The sequence below is a fragment of the Galleria mellonella genome, unplaced genomic scaffold (assembly GCF_026898425.1).
Source record: "Galleria mellonella isolate WM207_F2 unplaced genomic scaffold, CSIRO_AGI_GalMel_v1 utg284, whole genome shotgun sequence".
Lineage (NCBI taxonomy): Eukaryota > Metazoa > Arthropoda > Insecta > Lepidoptera > Pyralidae > Galleria > Galleria mellonella.
Window position 1 is genome coordinate 764,788 of NW_026442065.1, and position 25,164 is coordinate 789,951.

General features: G+C 34.9%; 1 protein-coding gene across 1 annotated transcript in view; it reads left to right on the top strand.

Moving 5' to 3' along the window:
- The window catches only part of LOC113512745 (uncharacterized), a 582,714-nt gene that overhangs the window by 204,572 nt on the left and 352,978 nt on the right, over positions 1–25,164 (top strand). The gene's annotated exons all lie outside the window — the stretch shown is intronic.

Consider the following 25,164-nt stretch of genomic DNA (forward strand, 5'->3'; position numbering starts at 1 on the left):
GCGACTGCCAACACCAGAAGTTTTACAATCTTCCATATTAGCCATCAATCTTCGACCACCATTCCGTCCAGGCATGTTTTGCGACACATGTTTTCACTTTTGAACGAGGCATATTCAGGCAAATTAACAAATTGCTACTCGGAACATAGTTTTAACTGTTCGATGCATTGTGAATGCCTGACCAAACGTAATAACCAGTGATATGGACTTTCATAAAATAATATCTAGTTCAGTTAAATATTATTAGTTAAATGAATAAATATCGTTTAAATGTTTATTGAGGTTAACCATTACAAATATGGGGGAAAGGGATTGTTAGTAATGGGGTCAAATAGCCCTATTACTAGCAATATACCCTGTCAGGTCGACCTCCACGTGATTGCCCCTGGAAACCATCATAACTAATTCTAGTTTAATTCGTTAGGATGGGCTAACTGACCTACTTTCATCTTCATCTGTCATCCCTCACTGGTACCCCGCCTGCGTATACCGATAGTGCAGACGGGGTTACCATTCCATTATCACCCATAAAAAAAGAAAAAAACATTAGAAATATACAATTAAATTTTTCTTTTTATAGTATTAGATTTGTTGTGACCAGAGACTATGCAAGACTATGCGAAATATGTGGATTGTTACATCTATATACTTGCAGTGTTTCATATAAATAAATATTATTTCATTCATTAAAGTAAAACTTAATTATTCAAGTAAAACAAACATAATCACAAGCATTTTTGAATAGTTATTTTTATGTGATTCTACAATGCATTCAGAATGTAAATTCAGCTGTGTAGAACAGACAAGAAATTCAACTGTTGCTTTTTTTTTAACAAACATTGCTGCACAAGTGTTATTTAAATTAGGTTTGAAGGTTGGGATATGGCAGTAAAATTATAGGGTGCGAAGGTATAATACCACATTCTTTAGGAATGGCAAGACGCGAGGGATACTATATAGTATGTATATGCCAGTAAATTGTGTGTTGCTCGTAATGCTATTCATGTCTATAGGTGATGTTTTTTTTATACAACGTAGAATGGCAAACAAGCTAACGGCCCACCTGATGGAAAGTGGTAACCGTCGCCTATACACATGAGCAGTACCGTGGACATAACAGTATACTGTTTCGCCCATCATACCCCCCATACGTTGCCATTCCTGAGGACTCAGGTGTTATTCCTCTGTACCCAGTAAATTCACGTCATATCCAATCCTTTACACCGAAACACAGCCATACAAGCACAACTGCTTCAAGGTTGAAACACGAATGGGACAGAGGTACCCAAGCAATCGACTTTTGTACAAAGTCTCCCTCTGGTTTCCACTATCCATCAAGTGAGCCTTTTTAATAGATGACAATGGAATGGTAGCCCCACCAGCGCTAACGCTATACGCTGGCGGGGCACCAGTGAGGGATGAGTAGGTAAGAATGAAAAGACACGTCGATTAGCCTATCGTGATAAACACAAATGGAATTCAGCACGATATTCCAGGGGGGACCACGTGGAGGTCGATCTGATAGGGTATATTGCCAGCAATGGGACTGGTAGTTCGCATTACTAACAATCCCTTCCTTCATTAGGTGTGTCGTTAGCATGCTTGCTGTTTAAGGTATCATCAAAAAAATTTTAGCGTCATAGCTTCTTTCACAATGTTTTGTATGCAAGTGGCGTTCTGTTCGGATTCTATATACTTTTGCTACCGCTTAAACTATTTTAGTTGAGGCCGCGGGTTCCGTGATTGTTGCTATAAAGAGCTATCGCGCAAAGTGAGAACTTTAACGAGCCATTTAAAGAATTGTTACCATTCAAAAGAATTACATGGGAATTAACAAATTATGTTAAAACAACGGTTAGTTGTTCAATTCCGTTTAGATATGGCGAGAACATTTCTAAATTGGTAATTATTGTGTTGTTGCTGAATTAATACATTTTATTTTTAACTACCCTTATTTATTTATCTTTGAAATGTGGTGCTGGAAAAGGATGGAGAAAATTAGCTGGAGGGATCGAATTAGCAATGAGGAGGTCCTCCTTAGGGTTAAGGAAAAAAGACAAATTATTAGAACTATAGAGGACAGAAGAGAAAAAATGTTGGGACACTTGATACGACACGGCGAACTTATGAACATTATAATAGAAGGTAAGATAGAAGGAAGGAGGGGAAGAGGGAGACCGAGACATAGTTACATCAGGCGGATCAAGGAAGGATTTGGTGTCATGTCGTATCAAGATGCGACTCGACACCAACTCCTTCCTGGTGTTTTGTGTGTACGTAGTTATAGTGATACGACAGGTGGGTCGTATGCTTGTTTGCCGCCTCAGTGGTGTAAAAAAAAAAGACAAAAGAAAAGCGGAAACGGATAAAAGAAACAAGAGTTTCCGTAACTAATTCCATTTGATTGTGCCGTAATAAAGTGTATTGTTTCAGTGGTTGGCTTGCTTTCGGAAGGTTCTCGAACAGGCCGGGGTTAAGCGGGGCATTAACAGTAACGTGCTAAGTAGTGCAGCCAGATTGAGGGTAGATATCGTACGGACGAGGAGCGGTTAGGAGCTGCTGTAGGCCATGAGCGACAGGCGGTTTTAATTATTTAAATTTTGTTCAAATAAATCCATTGATTGTAATCGCTAAAGGGTAATTCTGAAGTTATTATACGAATACTATGTACGGAAGCATAAAATGTGTAGCTTCTTTCATGTATTTTGCTTTTTTTGTATATGTATTCTTTTATCTCTTTTTATTGTGTCTGTTGTTATTTATATGCTGTAAATAATGCAAATGATATAGTTTATGGCGTACTCGCCATAAACTAAAACTCGTACTATCCGTACGATGGTGAAAATCAGCAGCAGGTATTAATTCGAACAATTCCTCAGAGCACTCCCCATGATAAATTCGATAGAAGATGCACAGAAATGCAACATCTCTACGCAGTTTCAGTGGGTCGAGCTGTACAGTAAGGCGACAATCGTCAACAATTCGAGCTGCCCGACTTTGAAAGCGACTTAGATCAGGGATCCCTAAAAAAGTTCAGTGAAACCTAGAGGTTCCGTTAAGAAGTCACTGGAGCTCCGCGAAATTATTTATACAGTGAAACAATTTAATTCTTCACATTAAAAGTTAAAGATAAAACTAAATAAAGTGCTAAACTTAAAAAAAAAAACTAATAAAAGCTATTGTTCTTATTTAAATTACAGAGTTTTTGATTTGTAATAATTTTGTATAGAGTTCTATAAAATAAAAGGTATTTCTTGGGTGTTCCGATATCTTTAAAGTTTAGGAACACCTATATTAGATTTTTCGCTGTTCAAGTAAAATATCTTTTAACTTGGTCCACACACCATGCTCCCCTGTTACAATTTAATGCCGATATTCATAAAATATTTCCTGTTTCAATAAAATTTTGTAGGTCATTACAATGGTGCGAGAACTTTGTTGTACCGTGGATATTGATGTTACGTAAAGTTAAAACAGGAAAGCGAAGTTACTTTAGTCGATACACTCTATATTTGGAAAGCAAATTGATTCATCAATTCAGTTAATGATTTCTTGGAAATAAATGTATTATATAAAGCATAAACTTAGTGGTACATTATCGCAACTTTTAACCTCAAGGGTCGTATGTTCTAATCTGGTCTTTTTTTAACAACTTAGAATGGCAAACAAGCTGACGGCCCAGTAACCATTGCCTATAGACATGAGCAGTACCATAGACATAACAGAGTATACTGTTTTACCCATGATACCCCCCATGTGTTGCCATTTCTGAGAACTCAGGTGTTATTCCTCTGTATCCTGTAAATTCAACACCTGAAACACAGCTGCTTCATGGTAAAAACACGAATGGGACAGAGGTGCCGAAGCAAACGACTTTTGTACAGTCTCCCTCTGGTCTGTCTGTTCTAGTCTATGTCAATTTAAATGTCCGACTAACTCTTTCGTGATACAATACACTTAACAGATTAGTTTGCTGCAGTTTTTCGCAGACCAGGCCGCTGCAATCTTCTTGTTTTCATTTAAATGTCGAGGAAACTAATTTATGTATTCTCTTCCAGCCAGTTCTATCCCAGGCCATATCTTTGACCTCCCTATACGACATGACACCTAGTGTTTCCTTTATCTGTCCCATGTACTTATTCCTCGATCTTCCTCTTTCTCTTTTTGTGTCTGTTACAATATTAGACTCAAAAGTTTATTTTTTGACACTTTTTTCAATAATCTGGTAAAATTAGTCAAAATATTAAATTTGGCAATGGCCACATCGCCAATATACTGCATATTGTATGGTATAGCTGCTAGTTTCATCCACGACTTCGTCTGTGAGACCAAGGTAAAGTAGTTTATATCCTACTAGCAATCCGCCCTGGTTTCGCATGGGTTGATAGATAGAGAGATAAATTAATTTTTTATATACTTTTTTAATGGGTGATAATGGAATGATTACCCCGCCTGCATTATCGGGATATGGTGGCGGGACACCATTGAGGGATGACATGTGAGGATGAAAAGGCAGGTCAGTTAGCCCATCGTGACGAATTCCACTAGAATTAACTACGACGGTTTCCAGGGAGAACCATGTGGAGGTCGACCTGATGTATTGTTAGCAATGGGTCAATTAGATCCTATTACTAACATCTATTTCCTCCCCGTATTTTATATTAGCTTTAATAGGCAAATTTTTGATACTTTATTGGTTACTGATACTTGGTTGTCGTTTGTATACTACGTCAAAAAAATAGGAAAAAACAAGGCCATAATGATGAATATACTCGTACCTATCAATGGGAGAGAGAATTTTAAAAATCGATTTAGTAGTTTTTAAATTTGTCCATTGCAAAGAAACATACAAAAAATATTAAGTATTTTTATTTGAGCAAGCTGACATTATCGTAATTTGCTTGTTTGATTAGCATACTTATTTTTTTACTTACCTAACAATCTTATATGTAAGTTTTATGTACATATGAAAGTGTGTATATATTTATATATGTATTTAAGTAGATATATGTATGTATATTTAAAAGAAAGTAGAAATATACATTTATATTATTGCATTTACTTCAATTCTATGTATTTATTATAAAACAACAAAATTTTCATCGTGCCTCCAATCAAACTGTTTATAATTACTCCTCTCCATCCAAAGGTTGCCTAGAAGAGATCGCTTTTAGCGATAAGGTCGCCCATTGTTTTCTCATTGTAATTATTCCTTGTAATTGTTTATATTTATAATAAGTTTACTACTGTAATCTTTTGGAGGGAACAATAGTGTTTATCTATCTGTCCTTCTTATAAGATATACCGAGAGGTAGTAAACTAATTAACAAACTTACTTTCTCATTTACAATATTAGTAAAGATTCTCCAGCACCTACATATTTGAGTTAGAGCAATTAAACTAATGGATCTCCGAGCCACAAATGTAATGAAATAATATCCTAAGAAATACAACCTAATGTAGTTTTAATCTAGCGAAATGCGCTCTATTCAGCGTTTGTATTTTTCTAGAAGTCGGAGTAAATTGTAAAGCTTGACTTATTCCACGGAGATTCTTGTGCGGCAAAGTGAAATTCAGTTCGGAACACCTCTTTACTGTAGAACTAACTTGAGATAACACAAGTTTAATTTCTTCTGCGAAATGTTATTTTTTCTTTCTCTCTTTTTTTTTTTTTTGAATGAAATTCTGACAGTGGACTGTGTGCTGCAAATTATGATGAAGTCTTTTTTATTTTTAAATAAAGGAATTTCTCGATTCGTCTGTATTTTTATATGACTGTCCAGAAAGTGACTGGAATGTTTTTTTGGTTTTATGTACGTTTATGGTTACTTTATTCGTCATTGTATATATGGGGTAATACTCTAACAATATAGAGTCCTTATAATATTATATAGTTGTGTTTTTTATATAATTTTGTTTTATTGTAGCAAAATATTAAGTATTTACTTATTTGTGTTATGCGATGACTTTTGCGAATCCTTGCCTGATTTTGATATTTGTTTTTGACATCGATCAGATTTCAAAAACAAATGCTGCAGTCTCTTGAAAAGAAGAGATTTGATTTCTTTATTATAAATAAAATAGATAAAACTTAAAAAGTACATGACTGCCTTTTAAATTCTTTCACCTATAGAAAGATACATTATTAGTAAGTAAATAACATGGACGGTATTTTATTTTTTCGTTCAATTCAGAGGCAGATCGCCGGTCTGAAATACAATTTTTTTTTTATTATAATTTATCCAAAGTAACATTCCCGTGATGAAGCACTGAGACCAACTAATCCGGGACAAATCGACTCAGCAGTCTATCCAATAAATTAAAGGTACCCCATTCGTAAATTTCTCATTTTATACCGGAAAAAAATGGTATTAAAACTTTGTCAGAGGTGCGAATTATGCGTTATATTTGATTTATCTCCGACTTCCTTAACTTAAGTCATTTTTGAGAGCAAAATGTTACAAATTGTGGAGGGGAAGTCCCATTAGCATAACGTAGGTATATTGATGTCTATGTATAATGGGGTGAAACAATGGTTGTATTTTTTATTATATGGGTGTTCTGAGCTTTTTTTTTTTTAATGAATGATAATGGAATGGTAACCCCACCCGCGCTATCGGTATACACCGGCGGGGCACCAGTGAGGCATGCTAGGTGAGGATGAAGCAGGTCAGTTAGCCCATCGTGACAAATTCAACAATAAACTAATCAAGATGGTTTCCAGGGGGAACCGCGAGGAGGTCGACCTGATAGAGTTTATTACTAGCAATGGGATTGGTAATCCCCATTGCTAACAATCCCTTCTCCCCCTAAAGGGGGTGTTCTGGGCTGTGCCCACAGACGTTTGTTGCACGGTTCCTCAAAAGACAGGCACAGACATTTTAATAAGATATAACATTATTAACATATCCACTTTTAACTGTCCACTATTGAACTTAGGCCTCTCCCATAAGAGGGTTTTCCAGTAGTTGTCACTCGGGTTGGCAACCGCAGTTAGACTTTTGGTGATGTTTTAAAAGCAATGCTGCCCATTCATCGATCTTTAAGTTCCCTTAATCGCCTCTCATGATAGCTACGGGAAAGCAAATGGCGGTTAAAAAAAATTACACAAACAAAGTGAATAATATTAACAAAAACTTAATTACACAAAAGTAAGATACGAGTGAATGTGCAACGGTAGGCGGCCTTATCGCTGAACAGCGATTTTTTCCAGGCGTTTATTCTATACAGGGATCACTCGGCAACTTTATATGTTTATCATTAAATTATAATTATTTTCATGGAAAATAAAAGGGGCGAACCCAATGTAAACCATTAGAATTGGAATTTTCAAATACTCTATATTAAAAAAAAAATCTAATCTATTCTGAATATTTTACCAGAGGGAGACTTTCTACAGAAGTTGATTGCTTGGGTACCTCTGTCCCATTCGTGTTTCTACCGTGAAGCAGCTGTGTTTGCATGGTTATGTTTCGGTTTGAAGGGTGGGATACGGCGTGAATTTACTGGCTACAGAAGAATAACACCTGAGTCCTCAGGAACGGCAACGCATGAGGGGTATCGTTGGCGAAACAGTATACTCTGTTATGTCCATGGTACTGCTCTTGTCTATAGGCGACGGTTACCACTTTTCATCAGGTGGGCCGTCAGCTTGTTTGACATTCTAAGTTGTATAAAAAAAAAATTTAATCACTCAATACCTTTCATAGTTATTTGACAATATGATGAAAGTTAAATGCGCTCTGGTTTGATAACCGTATACTGTGTCTTCTTTAAAACTTATAGCTATGTAACAGGCCAGTCGACGTATCTGAGAGGGGCCAATAGTTGTAAATAGACTGAAATATGTCTGGTCGCAGCAGGGAGCGAGGGCGTCGCGTCGTACCGTAACATCGTAAATAACAATAAATTAAAAAGTCCAAACAGTGTTGTAACACTGCAGGATACCGATATGATTACAGCGAGGAAGTATGCAATAACATAATTATGATATTTGTATATTTTGTCCATTTTTTTTATATAATATTTTTATATTATATAATTTTGAGAAGCTGGACAGAGAAACTAACGAATGAGGACGTCCTGAAAAGGGTGAATCAGAAACGAACAATAGAAATTAGAAGAGGCGAAATGCTAGGCCATGTTATACGACATGACGATATTTTAAAGAGCATAGTAGAAGGAAAATAGAGGGCGAAAGAGGAAGGGAAAGATTGAGGAATAACTACATGGGACAGAGAAGGACAGAGAAAAGAAACACTAGGTGTCATGTCGTATAGGGAGATCAAGGATATGGCTTGGGATAGAGCTGGCTGGAAGAGAGTGAATAAATTTGTTGCACTAACAAGAAGAAACTCTTAAATAAAAAGAAGAGATATGATTTTGACTTGTTAAAATACCCACTCATATATTATTATAGTATTTTTTATATTACAAAGGTGGCAAAAAAGGATACAGCCCGTCTGATGGTAAACAGTTAGTGTAGATTTATAATTAATATTATAAATAATTAAGTAACATTATTACGGGCAAATATGTGAGGTGAATTATGTAAAAGCTTTTGTGAAATAACATTGCATTTTAATGAAATATTTAAGTGAAAAAAATAAAAATAAATAGGTTTCAATTCCCACTCGATTGAATCGTCGGATGACATATCTTTAGCCTACTTATAATTTGGGATTCCGAAATGCACCTGCATTTCGGAATCCCAAATTGCATATTAAAAATATTTTCTAGTTAACTAGAGGTATACTATTAGTTGTAAAATAAAAAAGTCATTTTTCCACTCATAATTCTTTGAAAAAATATTGTTTCGGTTATAAAACATAACGTGGAAAGGACAAGAATGATTTCGCTTTAATTCTGTGTATCCACATATTTCAAGATACATATTCATATTTATTTAGTATTTATAATAGAAGTAACATAATCATCATCATCATTTCAGCCATTAACTGTCCACTGCTGAACATAAGCCTTTCCCATAAGGGCAGTTTTGTCTGTAATTGACACGTTTGGCAGGCAGGTTGGCAGCAGCAGTTAGGCTTTTAGAGATATTTTAAGAGGGACGCTGCTACACCTCCTTCTACCGTTAACTTCCTTTAGTCACCTCTAACGATACCCACTAGATAGGAAGAGATGGCCTATTCTATGTAGGGACCACAGAAGTAAGCATAGTACTAACTCTGCTCATTTTGAGAAGAAAATGGCGCTCTGTATTGTAAAAAGTTCTTATATTTTATAAAACTTTCACATTTTTTTTATACCACTGAGGTGGCAAACAAGCATACGGCCCACCTGATGGTAAGCGGTTACCGTAACCTATGGACGCCTGCAATACACATACGACATAATATCATAAAAATCTTCTAAAAACATTATACTCTGAACACTTTAGATGACGCAATAAATAAAATCCCCTTTTCAGAACATCTTCTTACTATCGTCCCTCGCAGTTTCCGACTTATGAGCAATAGACGTACAGACAACCCTCGCAAGGAATTCAAATTACAGATTTTATGAGCGAGAAATCTGTTTTATATCAGTGAGGGCTGAGTGCATTTATTTGGCTGGCTAGTAGTGGAATTATAGTGCTTTTACAGGCGGATACCTATGTGATAAATTATAATAATTTTCTTTGTTTCCTTTGCTAGTTAATATATCACAGGATATACCCGCGTTTCAGTCGAATTATACGAAACGAATCACATACATAGGCACCATATTTTTGGTCCAAAAGGTCTTGGAAAAAAAATGTTACTAAATTTTTAAATTTTTTATGATGGGGGTTTCGTTTTCTTTTTAATAAACTTGCGATATATTTTAATAGGGGGACAGGGATTGTTAGCAATGGAGTTTGACAGCCCCATTGCTAGCAATACGCCCTATTAGGTCGACTTCCACGTGGTTTCCCCTGGAAACCATCGTGAATAATTCTTGTTGAATTCGTCACGATGGGCTAACTGACCTGCTTCATCCTCACCTATCATCCTTCACTGGTGCCCCGCCGGTGTATACCGATAGCGCGGGTGGGGGTACCATTCCATTATCCCCCATAATATATATATATATATATATATATATATATATATATATATATATATATATATATATATATATATATATATATATATATAATAAACAATAGAAAACAACTATATATGTTTTCACTAATTAGTTAAATGTAGCTAAATATCGCCTCGCGAACTGATATAGTTCTCAAATGCGGCATTGCTACTCAACTTACTAAGCTAAAACAAAACCTAAATATACTTTTCTAAACATCTTTTACTATCTAATTTAGTTCGTCAGAACTAATATATCCCCGTGAACTAAAATAGAACTCAATTGTGTCATCATTGAACATTTTCTAAAAACTAAAAACTAAAACTTCAAGTAAGTTTTAGTTTTTAGGAAAAGTTTTTAGGAATTTTAGTAAACTTACTTATTTTTTATATTATTAGGGAAACAAACAATTAATTATTACACCTAGTATAAACATATACATACTCGTATATGTTTATACTAGGTACATACATAAATCAGCACAGTTTCCATAAGTAAATAGAACATAGAAATATCAAATACCTTCTCAATAGTAAAAAGCAAGGTAATGGCAGAGATAAGAGAAATAAGTAACTATAAATAAATACATAATAAGTCATATATAACTTCTCTAAGATATTTCATGTAGGTAAAGATCTTACAGTTTAATAAATCTAAACTAGTAAATTTAATTTTATAATTATTGCAAGATCTGAACAAGAACTGTTTTGTTCTGTTCACATAGAACACAAATGTGGCATTACTAAATATTGGTATTTCCTTATATTTAGAAATAATAGAGTTTTCATTGTGCCTCCGATCAAACTGTTTATAATTACTCCTCTCCATCCAAAGGTTACCTGGAAGAGATCGCTTTTAGCGATAAGGTCGCCCATATAAATATATATATATATATATTATTTGGTTTACTATTTTATTCAAATAATAAAGAATACCTATCTATCTATGTATCTATCTATCCTTACAGACTAAAGCAAAACTCAAATTTAGTGTTAGTATCGCATCACAAACTTAAAAAAGATTAAATAAAAAAAAATCTAAACTGGATTTTTGCAAAATTAGAAGCCCACTCTAGTTTCAGAATGCATTTTTATGCGACAGGACGGCGGCCGCTTGTGAGTTATTGTGCGAAAAACGAGACACTGCCAGGGCCTTATCTTATAGTGCCCATGAGATTTTATCTACTTCGGACACGATGTGGTGGATTTTTTCAGGAATTGCGCTGCAAAGCTAAGTTTGGAAGATATGTATTTTAGTTTATTTTTTTATTTAAACTGTGGTATTTTTGTGTATGCTTTATATACCAAATGCTGTATGTTTCGGCAAGTGAAGTGTAAGGTGCTAGCTAGATAGCACAATGATTTACGTGTGGCAAGAAACTATTGGATAGATAAAGTAAAGGAATGATCTGCTGTGGGCTGATAACGATCATCTATCTTTCTTCCACGCACAACCACTCTTTGGAATCAACTTCCAGCAGCAGTATTTCTGAACCGATACGACAACATAACCTTCAAGAAAAGAGCATATTCCTTTTTAAAAGGCCGGCAGCACACCTGCAATGCCACTGGTGTTGTGGGTGATCATGGGTGGCGGTTGTCACTTACCATCAGGTGAGCCGCTTGCTCGTTTGCCCCTGTGTTGTAAAAAAAAATATATACATGTAAATTCAAGTCTCTAGCGCAAGTTTAATGATGTGTCAGTTTATTATTGGTACCAAATCTCGTATGATACATACATGCACCATACATACAATCGAATTAGAAACATTCCTTTTGAAGTCACCTAAAACAGCGACTTCTATCGCCACGACTAAACGGCGTTTTCTTCTTTCTTTCTTTTTTATTAAATTTACTGTCATGTAATTTGAGTGGCTTTGACTACAGCCATAGCCACTAAATTGTTTATAATTACTCCTCTCCATCCAAAGGTTGCCTGGAAGAGATCGCTCTTAGCGATAAGGTCGCCCATTGTTTTCTCATTGTGATTATTTCTTGTAATTATTTATATTTATAATAAGTTCACTATTGTAATCTTTTGGAGGAAACAATAAATCTATAATATCTATCGAGTATAAACTAGCAATCCGCCCCGACTTTGCACGGTGGACATTTGTAGATTGATATAACTTTTTTATTTATAAACCGATTGAAATAATGATGTTAAGTGATGACATAGTCTAAAATGTGATAGCTCAATGTCTCAAATTATTCTGACCTTGGTAGGTAAAAGCGAATATTCCTATACTAGAGTTTTAGGTTGACTGAAGGAGATATCTTTTAAAAATAAGTTCATCTTTGCTCGCATTATTCCTAATCATCATCTCAGTGATTATCCGCCACTGCTGGAGATAGACCTAAATTATTTTATTTTTTTACACAACCTAATGGCCACCCCAGCGGGTGCTCTCAAACTTTGTACATCTCGTTTAGTGAATTTATAGTTCCCGCGGGCGAACTATCCGTTTCGACGATGCGTTAACTGAACTAGACACTGTTAGATTCTCATAGTCATATTTGTAACTACTCATTAACGTTCTGTTTTTTTTTTAATGGATGAAAATGTCTCAGTTTGAAAGGTGGGATATGGCAGTGAATTTACAGGGTACAGAGGAATAACACGTGATTCCTAAGGAATGGCAGCGCATGGGGGGTATCATGGGCGAAACAGTATACTCTGTTATGTCCATAGTACTGCTTATATCTATAGACGACGGTTACTACTTTCCATCAGGTGGGCCGTCAGCTTGCTTGTTCATTCTAAGTTGTATAAAAAAATGAAATTGAAGTCTAGCCTGCGCCTGGTTTACTATGACGGAGTACCAATGAACGATGGTAAATGATGATGGAAGCAGGAATGAAACACGAAGATTTCCAAGGAGGACAGCATGCAGATCTGAAGGAATGAGGCTATTAAACCTTGTCATATCATATCAGCCGTTAAGTGTCCACTGCTGAACATAGGCCTCCCCGTATTGAGGGGAGGGGGAGGGGTCGCCAGTAGTCGCCACGCTTGGCAGGCGGATTGGTTACCGCATTTACGCATTGGTGATATTTTAAGAGGGACGCTGCTTCGCCAGGCTATGTATATAACTATGTTTACTTTCTACTTTTTGTGTTGGTATATGATAAATCATAAAATACAAGCGCTAAATTATATTAAAACCTACAAACCAAACTTAACTCGTCTAAATATAGTATCCGTTAAATTTTAACTACCCCGCTAATCTCTGGAGGTTACCGAACAAAATTCTGTAGTACAAAGCAATAATAATTTTCATTCTAACTGTCCTATTAAAAATGCCAGCAAAGAGTCCCCGTTGTTGCTAATTAAAATTTAACCGAATGAAACTGCAGGATGAAACACTATACCTAGTCTAGCGCCATAGTGTACACAGTTCAGTATGTCAAGTAACAGTAGACTAAGTAATTAATTAATTTATTTATTTAACTCTTTATTGCACCAAATACAGTAGCATAGAACAAAATATACATATAAAGGTACAAAAGACGGTCTTATCGCTAGGGTAATCTCTTACAGACAACCTATGGTTAAAGGAGAACATATAACATTTTTAATAATAATAATTATATTCAGGGATGTTCTCTAGAAATCTGTCCGATTCTAGAATAAGGGCATACGGGTATGCGACCCCGGCCTCCCGAGCCGCTGCAATGTCCCAGTCCTTTCCTTAAGTGCAGTGTCCCCCCCCCCCCTTTCCTTTCCCACATAAGTCCCTTATTCCTCTCATTCATCAATTTCCTTTATGGATTTCCAACGTTTCCTTCCTTTTTTCCTCAATCCTTTCCTACATACCATAGGTGGCGGAAACCACCAACAAATGCATTCCCAAAGAGCGTTGACGTCAGACAGGCGGCCGGTCGTAAAACTAAAAACCAAATCTTTTTGTAATATGGGTAAAATCATATTACGCCGACCCCAAATGAATGGGATAAGGGTAGGAAGATGATGAATAATTATATTAATCCTCTCTCCTACTTGCTGTGCCCAGCAGGGTCCATAATTGAAATGTTATATTTTAAATTAATAATTATATATTTATATAATTCACCCCTTATGGAGGATGCCTATGTTCAGCAGTGGACAGGTAATGGCTAATATGATGTTGAAGTTTTAGTTAGTTTTGGTGTCTGGACATGACTCGTAGTAGTCATGAGTATGATATCACAAAATATGTAGCGGTGGCTATGGTAACACTTAAACACAGCTGTTTAGCGGCAGAAACACGAGTGAAACATATATATAGACAAGTAGATGAATTCTGTACAAACTCTCCCTCTGGTGGCATTTGGTAGAACCATGTATCCAACAAAAACACTTATTTTCTCAACTGATACGCATCAACTGCGAATACGAAACGCAATTCAGATAGGTCTGGAAACAATTTATGCGTATCCGATAGCTGCTCACTTATCGAAGAGTAAATTATTGGGTGCGACTTTTATTGCACTACTGACCTCTGATTGTCTGTGGCATATAGGAGTATATGCCGAGTTACTTAACCGGTATATGTGTTTATAAACTTTACCCGGTTTCTTTTATATTAATAATACAATCTGGCTTTAGTTATAATATTATTATTATATTTTTTTAAAGTTGTATAAATAAAAACTTTTTTTAAATGTTTTGTGATAGGAGTCTTAATACGTCTATATTTTTTATACGTTACGTGGTTTCTTTTGTTCTATGGTTTTATGGTTTCGTGTTTTTTTCTGTGGTTTCTTTTTTTATAACAGGGGGCAAACAAGCTTGTAGTTCACCTGATGGTAAGTGACTACCGCCACCCATGATCACTCGCAACATCAGAGGCATTGCTGGTGTGCTGCGAGCCTTTTAATAAGGAATATGCTTTCTTGAAGTTTATGGCTGATTCTTGGCTAACAGTTTCTAGCTAAACTCTAACAAATTATCTATGATTTAGAGTTATTTATGTATTTACATTTAGTAGTTTAAAATTTATATAATATATAATATATATATATCGATTGTAATTGTTCATGCGATAGTCAGAGGCATTTATCAATTATTGTCGAATGCTTTTATTGGACATTTTCTACTTTAGTTTCTCATGAAATTTGCAAATGAAAATTTCAAAATTCAAAATTTACCCCTAAAGAGAGTCGCATATTAATTAATATAGCTAACTGCACTGGAAAAAATAGCGGCCATAAAACGCAGCCGCTTAAATTTGCATAAACTAAACTCCGAGCACGGTGATAGTTCGCGATATAGCCGCTAGGGGGCGTGGGGTGCAAGGAGGCGAACGCTCAATATGGGGGTGCATCATTGATATAAATAAATTCTAGATACGCAGTATAAAAGTGTTCAAAATTAGAATTAAAAAGAATATGTAGTTATTATAAGTACAGGAAATTACATACTGAGTGTGCCCCAGCATAGAATAGGCCACCCTTCCTTTCCTGTGGGTGTCATAAGAGCTGACTAAAGGAGGGCGAGGGATGAGCAGCAGCGTCCCCCTTAAAACGGGGGAAAGGGATTGTTAGTAATGGAGACTGAGAATCCCATTGCTAGCAATATACCCAACCAGGTCGACCTGAAAACTATCATGGTTAGTTCCTGATGAATTCATCATAATGGGCTGACTGGCCTGTTTTCATTCTCATCTATGACCCTTCACTGGTGCTCCGCCAGCGTATCCTGTTAGCGCAGGCGGAGTTACCATACTATTTTCACCCATCAAAAAATCCCCCTTAAAACGTCACTAAAGCCTAACCACAGTTATCAACTCACCTGCCAAGCGTGGCAACTATCGGGAAACCCCCTCAGATGGTTAACTGATATGATGATAAGTACAGGATACAGTTAATAGTTTATGAATAAATAAATTAAATGAATAAATAATATACCTATCGTAAATATATCTATCTGTCTAGACGTATTATTTTTTAAAACGAAAATGAATATTTCAGCACATATTGCTACGAACATTACTGAAAAGTTGGAAATAATTGTACAATTTGGTTGAATGCGCTCAATTTTCTATGCCATTTTTGTAGCCTCTGTGCATCTTGGGTTTTTTTACATCGATGTGGTGCATGCAAATATTTAAATAAAAGACAACTGTCGTTTCTTAAGTAATTTATAGGTGGCGCTGTTGGGTTCTATTCAGATATCTAATAAGTTTTCATACGGAACAGTCGTAATTTTATAAATTCAATATAGGGGAGTTACATTTATGTTTGTTTGTTGTTGAAATCGAATACTTTTTCGTGCCATTGAGGTGGCGAACAAGCATACGGCCTACGCGGGCTACGACAATTTTTAATCGACTTTAAAAAAAAGGCTTCCAATTCAGTTGTATTAATTTTTTTATATTTATAACCTCATAACTCTATATATTATGAATCTATTTAAAAAATGCTCTTTTTATCTGAAAGGATATACTTACAGATTGGTTTCATAAAAAATCGATTTATTTAATTTTGTAATCAAATTAAGTAGTGTTGCCACAATTCGGTCAACGCTTGCATATGAAAAATAAGACAGCGTACGTGGCCATTTGTTTAATTGTATTTTGTTTTTACAACTTATGGGGCAAACGAGCATGCGGCTCACCTGATGGTAAGTGACTATCACCGCCCCTGATCACCCACGACACCAGCGGCATTGCAGGTGTGCTGCCGGCCTTTTAAAAAGGAATATGCTCTTTTCTTGAAGGTTATGTTGTCGTATCGGTTCGGAAATACTGCTGCTGGAAGTTGATTCCAAAGAGTGGTTGTGCGTGGAATAAAGTGCCTTGAAAAACGCACGGTGGAATACCGCCACTCGTCCAGATGGTTGGGATGAAATTTTAGTTTATGGCGGGTTGTACGCATTACGTTGGTTGTACCTGACAGGCTAGCTAGTGATAACGATTCTATAGATAGATTCGTTTGCTTCTTATCTAGACGAATTGAACCGATTTTGATAATATTTTTTGCAATCGATAGAGTTTATTCCCGTATTAGGCTCGTATTTTGATAATTAAAGATGCTGTATTCTTTGCTGTATTCGAAGCAAAAAAAATTGTAGGGAACCAAAATGAATTTACAAATTTTGCCTTGTTTTTTTTTCTGTTTCGTATCTTAGGCAATACCTTTATCAATTGCAAAGCGATGTTTGATGACGATCCTAATTCTGTCAAGATCAATAATAGATTTTTTTATCCTAACAAAATTTTAATCTTTTCTTTATGGAAACTAAAATTAGCTATTGTAAACATAATAACTGGATGTGATTCCAAGTAACTGGATGGAGAACAGGACAGGCCACCCAATATTTCGCGTCGCCCAAAAATAAATTACATCAAATTGAAACACCGAGATAGGCGAAAATAATTCGCGTTGTCAGGGGACGACTTATTGAGAAAAACCAATTTGCCCCAGAAAGTTTTTGTAGGGTTCAGTGGAAATTACTATTGCTACGCTTTATGTAACTAGAAAATATGAATTGGAGTTATTTTCTTTATACCGGTTTACCAGAGGGAGACTTTGTAGAAACGTCGTCTAAATGGGTACTTCTGTAACACTAGTGTTTCTTCCGTGAAGCAGCTGTAATTGCATGTCTGTGTTTCGCTTTGTTTGTATGGCACCATCATCATCATCATCATCATCATGTCAGCCATTAATTGTCCACTATTGAACATAGGTTTTTCCCACAATAAGGGGTTTGCCAGTAGTTGCCACGCTTGGTGAGTAGTTAGGCTATGGTGAAGCCATTCGCATACTGGCTACTCTGTAGGACCACGTTTCTTTTTGTTCTTGTCTTACTTTGTACATTACGGTTAAAATTAACTGTTTCATCTTATTGTTTGTATAATAAAGACCAATAATTGTTACTAAACGAGGTTGGTACACGAGAGATATATTAAGAAAAAAAATCTGAGAAGTCTTAACTCTGAAACAATAATGTTTAGAACGTTTGTTTGTCTATCTGTCTATATCTTTATTTCAGCATCTCGCAAACACTACTGCACCAAATTGGACACGGTTTTAACAGTTGTGTTTTTGATAATCTACCTCTATTTTTATTTTATACAACTTAGAATGGCAAACAAGCTGACGGCCCACCTGATGGAAAGTGGTAACCGTCGCCTATAGACAAGAGCCTTAGACGGTACCATAGACATAACAGAGTATACTGTTTCGCCCATGATACCCCCCATGCGTTGCCATTCCTGAGGACTCAGGTGTTATTCCTCCGTACCCAGTAAATTCACGCCATGTCCCACCCTTCAAACCGAAACACAGCCATCCAAACACTCTATATTTGGTGTATATTTCATCTTGATATACCATCTGCAAATGGTCTATTTCATGGTTTAATGGTTTTTCTACTTCTGAAATCCACTAATAGGAGTCCTCAGGAATGGCAACGCATGAGGGGTATCATGTGCGAAACAGCATGCTCTGTTATGTCCACGGTACTGCTCATGTCTATAGGCGACGGTTACCACTTTCCATCAGGTGGGCCGTCAGCTTGACTGCCATTCTAAGTTGTATAAAAAAAAAGGAAGTAGGGAACAAACAGCTAATTCAATATCTTAACTCTAAAAAATATATTTAAAATATACGGAAACCAAACCTGTGGTCATCGAAAGTTGAGGTATTGTATTAAATTGCTGCACCACTATGGTTGCCATATTACCCACAAGTTAAACACTAACTGTTTGAAACAAGGCACCATACGTTATAAAGCTTCAGGTAAGACTTGTCTCCTGTAGTCTAAGCTTGCCTTTGAGCTCGTTTCGAGAGGATTTAAGGATTTAGCAGACTCCTTGAAATCTTGTTCATAAGTGTTTGTGGATTCTGTGACTTGAACGTTTAAAATATTGTACATACATACATACATATCTGTCACGCCTGTCTCTCATTAGGGTAGGCAGAAACAATGGAACGCCAAATGCTTCGATTCAAACAAACCTGTTTTAATTCTGATAAAAATGTTGTAATTTTGATAAATATTATTATTAACACTGTAATTTGCTCCCGAAAAACTACAGTAACTTTTAAACTTAATATTTTTATATGTTTTTATTTAATTTACATTGTAAATTGCTCATCATCATATCCCCCAACTGTCTACTGCTGAACATAAGCCAATAGCAAAACTCCCCAAAGGCGAATCTGTGAGTTTTGCACGTAGTTGCCACGTCTGGCAGGCGCATTGACAACCGTAGTTAGGCTTTAGATATGTTTTAAGAGAAACTCTGTTGCCTATCCTTCGCCCTTTTTTCGTCGCCTCTTTCGACGCCCACGGTAAAGAAAAGGGTGGCTTATTCTATGCTAGGACCACACGGCCATAGCAAGTTTAAACTAAATCTTATAAACTGAATTAAAACTACTTTCTGACATCCGCTTATGCTGCATATTTTTGCATAAATCGTAGTTTAAGTGAAAATATATAGTACCCAATACTTAATATTGTAATATATTCAAAATGGCCGCCTCCTCAAGATGGCGGATAGTGTATATTTTGTTAAATCAGTAAATAAGGTTATCAAATTAAAAAGTTTGAAGAGTAAGTAGCAATATAATATGTGACATAATTTTAAAATGGCCGCAGTCACAAGATATCTTATTAAATTATAAATGCTTTTTTTATACAGACTTGTTATTTTATTACTTAAAAATGTTTATTCGTTTTAAAACATATATTATTTTTATTTATTTCAGCCATTAACTGTCCACTGCTGAACATAAGCCTTACCCATAAGGGGAGTTTTGCCAGTAGTTACCATGCTTGGCAGGCGGGTTGGCAACCGCAGTTATTTTGTTAGTAACAATTTTCTTACAAACTATGTTAGAGATGATTTTTAAGAGTGTGACCGTAGATCAGCATCTGAATGAAATGCCCCGAGTTATATTGCCTATTACGCCGTCCCCTGTTTTATGATGCGAGCGTAGTAGTTCTTAGAAGCGCTACAAAACGACACCCACTCTAAAACTATTATTGTACTGGATTCGTAGGGCAGGAAGACCTGTGTGCAGTTAATCCCTATCGTGTAGAATGTTTGCCGGAACCACACGGCGAATACATATATATTGTATAAGAACACATATATATATGACGAAATATCATAGTTATTTACAGATTTAAAATATTTGAATTCAGAATACGGAATCTTGCATTTATCGGGTGCAAAATTTGAGACGTTGTCGAGTACATATATATTGTATAAGAACACATATATATATATATGACAAAAAATACAGATTTAAAATATTTGAATTCAGAATACGGCTTGCATTTATTGGAAACATTCAAAATAGTTATAAAAATTGTATTTTTTTTTAAAGTTGACAGAATAAAATATTGCATATTAGATGTCATCCGCAATGAAATTTTACAAAAGCACGTTCCAGATTTATGCATTAACTGCATTTCACTGCTTCTGTACAGTATGTGCTTGTTCTAATAAAATATATAGGTATCTAATAAGCCGAAGTTGAAATATTTATTATTTTGTCGCATCACTGTTTTACAGGTATATTAATTGTCTCTATAGTTTAAATTTACTAAGGTTTTATTTTGCCGAAGTCTATGTTACTGATTAGTCGATTAGAATTTATTTAACTGCAAATGAATGTGATTTGCAGTTTGAGCACAGTTTTACCTAATGGTTAACTGACAAAGAGTACCATATGGCATTAAGCTTGCCATTTGTACAAATTTCATTGTGAAATAAATAATAAATAAATAAATGAAGTTAGCAACATTTTGCTTAACATTTATTCTGGACTGCCGGCCGAGATTGTTTTTTGTTGTAATTGTGATTTTTTGTTGTAATTGCGTTTTTATGGCAATAAACATTTTCTATTCTATTCTATTCTATTCTATTCCATTCCATTCCATCCCATCCCTTCCCATCCCATACCATCGCGTCCCATCCCGTCACATCTCGTCCCATCCCGTCCCATCCCGTCCCATCCTGTCCCATCCCGTCCCATCCCGTCCCATCCCGTTCCATCCCGTCCCATCCCGTCCCATCCCGTCCATTCCATTCTATTCTATTCCATCATTCGAGAGTCAGTGTGAACTTTAAATCGACACAAATTTTATTATGTGAGATTCAAACTCACGACCTTTGCGATCTATGAGTCGGAGTAGTCTACTATTGGGCAACGAACTTATATTTTCAGTACTAACAGTCGTGTAGTTGCCGGAGCACTTCTTTCATCTTATTTGTTATTTATAAAGCAGACCTTGGGAATGCGCTCCTTCGTGGGGAATTTTCTGCTAGTAATACCTTGGTACTTACATCGTTTATAGAAGTAAGTAGCTATACTGAAGAAGGAATTGTTATTTTAGGTCTAAAATTATTGTGAAGAAGGTAATGTCTTTTAGATTTATATATTTTCGCGTTTCTACCGTGAAGCTGTTGTGTTTGCATGGCTGTGTTTCGGTTTGAAGGGTGCGATATGACAGTGAATTTACAGGGTTCAGAGGAATAACACCTAAGTCCTCAGAAATTGCAACGCATGGGGGATAACATGGGTGAAACAGTATAGTCTGTTATGTCCATGGTACTGCTCATGTCTATAGGCGACGGTTACCACTTTCCATCAGGTGGGCCGTCAGCTTGTTTGCCATTTGCATTTCGTCATAATCGTAGAATACTGATGGATCTGACAAAGATTACATATAAAGATTCGTCAGTATTCTACGACTATGGCGATTTATTAATAGGGTTTGTAGAACAAATGTAACTTGCGAATAAAAATTCACTTTCTTGTTTGTAATGAATACAAAAGTGGTATATAAAGATGAAACTAAACGTGTTTGACTTTGAAAAAAAAAGAAAACCCTAATAAAATAGTGGGAGGACTACATTTTGAAAACACAATGTGGAGTGTGGACGATTCCCTTGAGGTGATCTCAATTATTAACGCTATCCGAGTTCGATCTAAATATTTTATGCCGCCGCGTGCCGCGTGTACCTACGGCGGTTTTTGACAACGGTAAAAATTATTTCGCAGAATGATTACGACAAAAAATACGCGGTAAAAAGATGTTTGAAAAAGTTCAACTACCCACTTTCCGTTGTAGTGATGTCTGCAAATATTTATGACTAGTGATCCGTCCCGGCTTCGCACGGGTAAATAAGTAAAAAAATTGTATTTTATTAGAAAATTAAATTTTGTAAAACATGGAATACAAATATTACCAACTCATTTTATGAATAGAAGTAACCGCCCCTATAGCTATCTACAACTTCGTGGACTTCACAAAATACACTGTTTAGATATACGGTATTTCATTTACTTTTAAATCGTTTGACAGAATTGACTAAAATTTAGTACATATGAGTATTTTACGCATAAACTCTAGAGGTTTTCTTTTTTTAAATATGGGGGTAAACTAACAGAACTGGGGCAAATGGTAACATCGGTTGAGCCGTATATTTTTTCATTGTGATGAAACATGTAGGCACCCGAAATAATAATGAAATTACAGGTGAGTTGCCGAACTTTTAGGTAGGAATATGGTCTTCTCTTGAAGGTTTGAATGATATATCTGTATAGAAATACTGCTGCTGGGTGTTGGTTCTATATTTTAGTTGTGTGTGGAAGAAAATTCATACAGAAAAGCACGATTTTCAGTATAAATAAAAATTGTAAATGATTTTATTTATGAATTGCTGAATTAGGATGCTTAAAATTGCTTCAGATCTTTGCTTAGGAGTGAAATATCATGTATTAACAATGGAATAGAATTACAATTACAACTAAAATAAATAAATAAATAAATATATATATATATATATACTTTAATTTAATATATATTTTAAGGTACATTTTCTTTTGTTTGAGTCATAATCTTAATTTTTCATTTTTATAATTGTAGGTAGTATATTCATTTATTTTAACATCCATTGTATAAGTAGGTAGATATTATATTTATTTATAGTATATGTATTTATGTAATATTTTATTATGTATCTTAATATTTTATTTAACTGTATATTTGTTTATGTATACTAAATATTAATAGTTGTAGCACTTCAGCTGCCCGCTAACAACATGTTTTCTAACTGCATTGGGTTGACTGGAAAAGATCTCTGTCAGAGATAAGTCCACCTTTGCTCACAATATTTATAAATGCATTAACAATGTAATTTACAAGTGCAATAAAGAATATATAAAATAAAAAAAAAATATATACTTTTTTGGCCGTAGTCTCGCTGCGCAAAATATTGATTGAGACGCTAAAAATAATTTATTTATTGCAATGTAACATTAATGAATTCATCAACATCTATTCGTTTGCCTTGAAATAATATTTGTCTAACCAATGTCTCCCTGTAAATAGATGGAAGTCGTTTTATCTCCCCCTCGCATGTAGCCTCCGGTATTCGTAAATTCCTAATAAGCGCATACATTCTGTCCAACCCCTAGTTATTATTCCTAAAGGTCAATTTCTGTGGTGAAAATAAACAAAATTGCTTGCTGTACAAATTGGTTGTTGTTTAAATTTTTAAGTTCATTTATGTCATTTTCTAATTTAAGATTTTCGTGTCAAAATATAATAGTGGTAATATTTTTTATGCAACTCAGAATGACAAATAAGCTATCTGCCTACCTTATGGAAAGTGGTAATCGTCGCCTATATATATATATGAAGAGTACTATGGACATAACAGAGTATACTGTTTCACCCATGATACCTCATATGTGTTGTCATTTCTGAGGACTCAGGTGTTATGTCTCTGTACCTTATTATTTCACTATCATATACAACTCTTCAAACAAGAAACACAAGCAAACGATTTTTGACACACAACACAACGAACACAATCTGCCTATATATATTACTATGGACATAACAGAAACATCCATGATGCGTTGCCATTTCTGGGATCAGGTGTTATGTGTCTGTACCTTATTATTTCACTGTCATATACCACCCTTCAAACCGAAACATAGCCGAATTATGCAAACACAACTACTTTCTGACAGAAACACGAATGGTATAGAGGTAAGCAAGTAAACGACTTTTGTACAAAGTTTCCCTCTGATATCTCTCTTCAGGCTAAGTCCCTTATGTGATCATAATAGATTTAGGGCCTCTGGTTTCTGTAACTCCATTGAATAGACTTTAATTAAAACATAATTAAGTTATATTGAAATTGTCAACGAAACTGTTTCTGAAAAAAATTCATACCAAATCGAAACATTTTATTAATTATTATTTTTGTATTTATATAATTAAAAAATAATTAAGTTATATTGAAATTATCAACGTAACTGCTTCCGAAATTCGTACCAAATCGAAACATTTAATTAATTAATATTTCTATATTTATATCATTATTGGATCTTATCAGACTGCCAATTATTCGTTTTTTTATATTTCCTTTTATATTTTATATATTATTTATATATATTATTATTAATATTTTATATATTATATATTTCCTTATCAAGGACGAAGAAGGAGATTCAAATAAAAAAAAAATTTTAAACTACCAGTCAACTTTAATTGTTTAACTGATAAACAGAGAGAGTAAATGGCGGAACATTTATTTATTTATAATTCTGCACAGATTTAAAAAAAAAATGTAAATTAAATAAATATTTTGTGAGATAACAACAATTTATAATAAATAAACATACAAACATATAGAATAATATACTTACAAAAAATATACATACATAAATCACATACAATACATATGTATATATAACTATACATAAACAGAGAGAGTAAATATATATTAAAAAAAAATTTATAAATATATAAATCATATAATAAAAAAATAAACATATGAGTAATATACTACAAAAAATATACACAGGAATAACATCTGAGTCATCAGGAATGGAAACGTATGGGAGGTATCATGGGCGAAATAGTATACTCTATTATGTCCATGGTACCGCTCATGTCTATTGGCGACGGTTACCACTTTCCATCAGGTGCGCCGTCAACTTGTTTGTCATTCTAAGTTGTATAAAAAAAAATATATAATAGTCCAGATTGGGGCTTTTTAATGTTGTGATAAATTGAAGTAAAGTTCACGAAGAGACTTTATCAAAAGGAAAGTTTTTGATATCATTCACACTTTAATTTTTA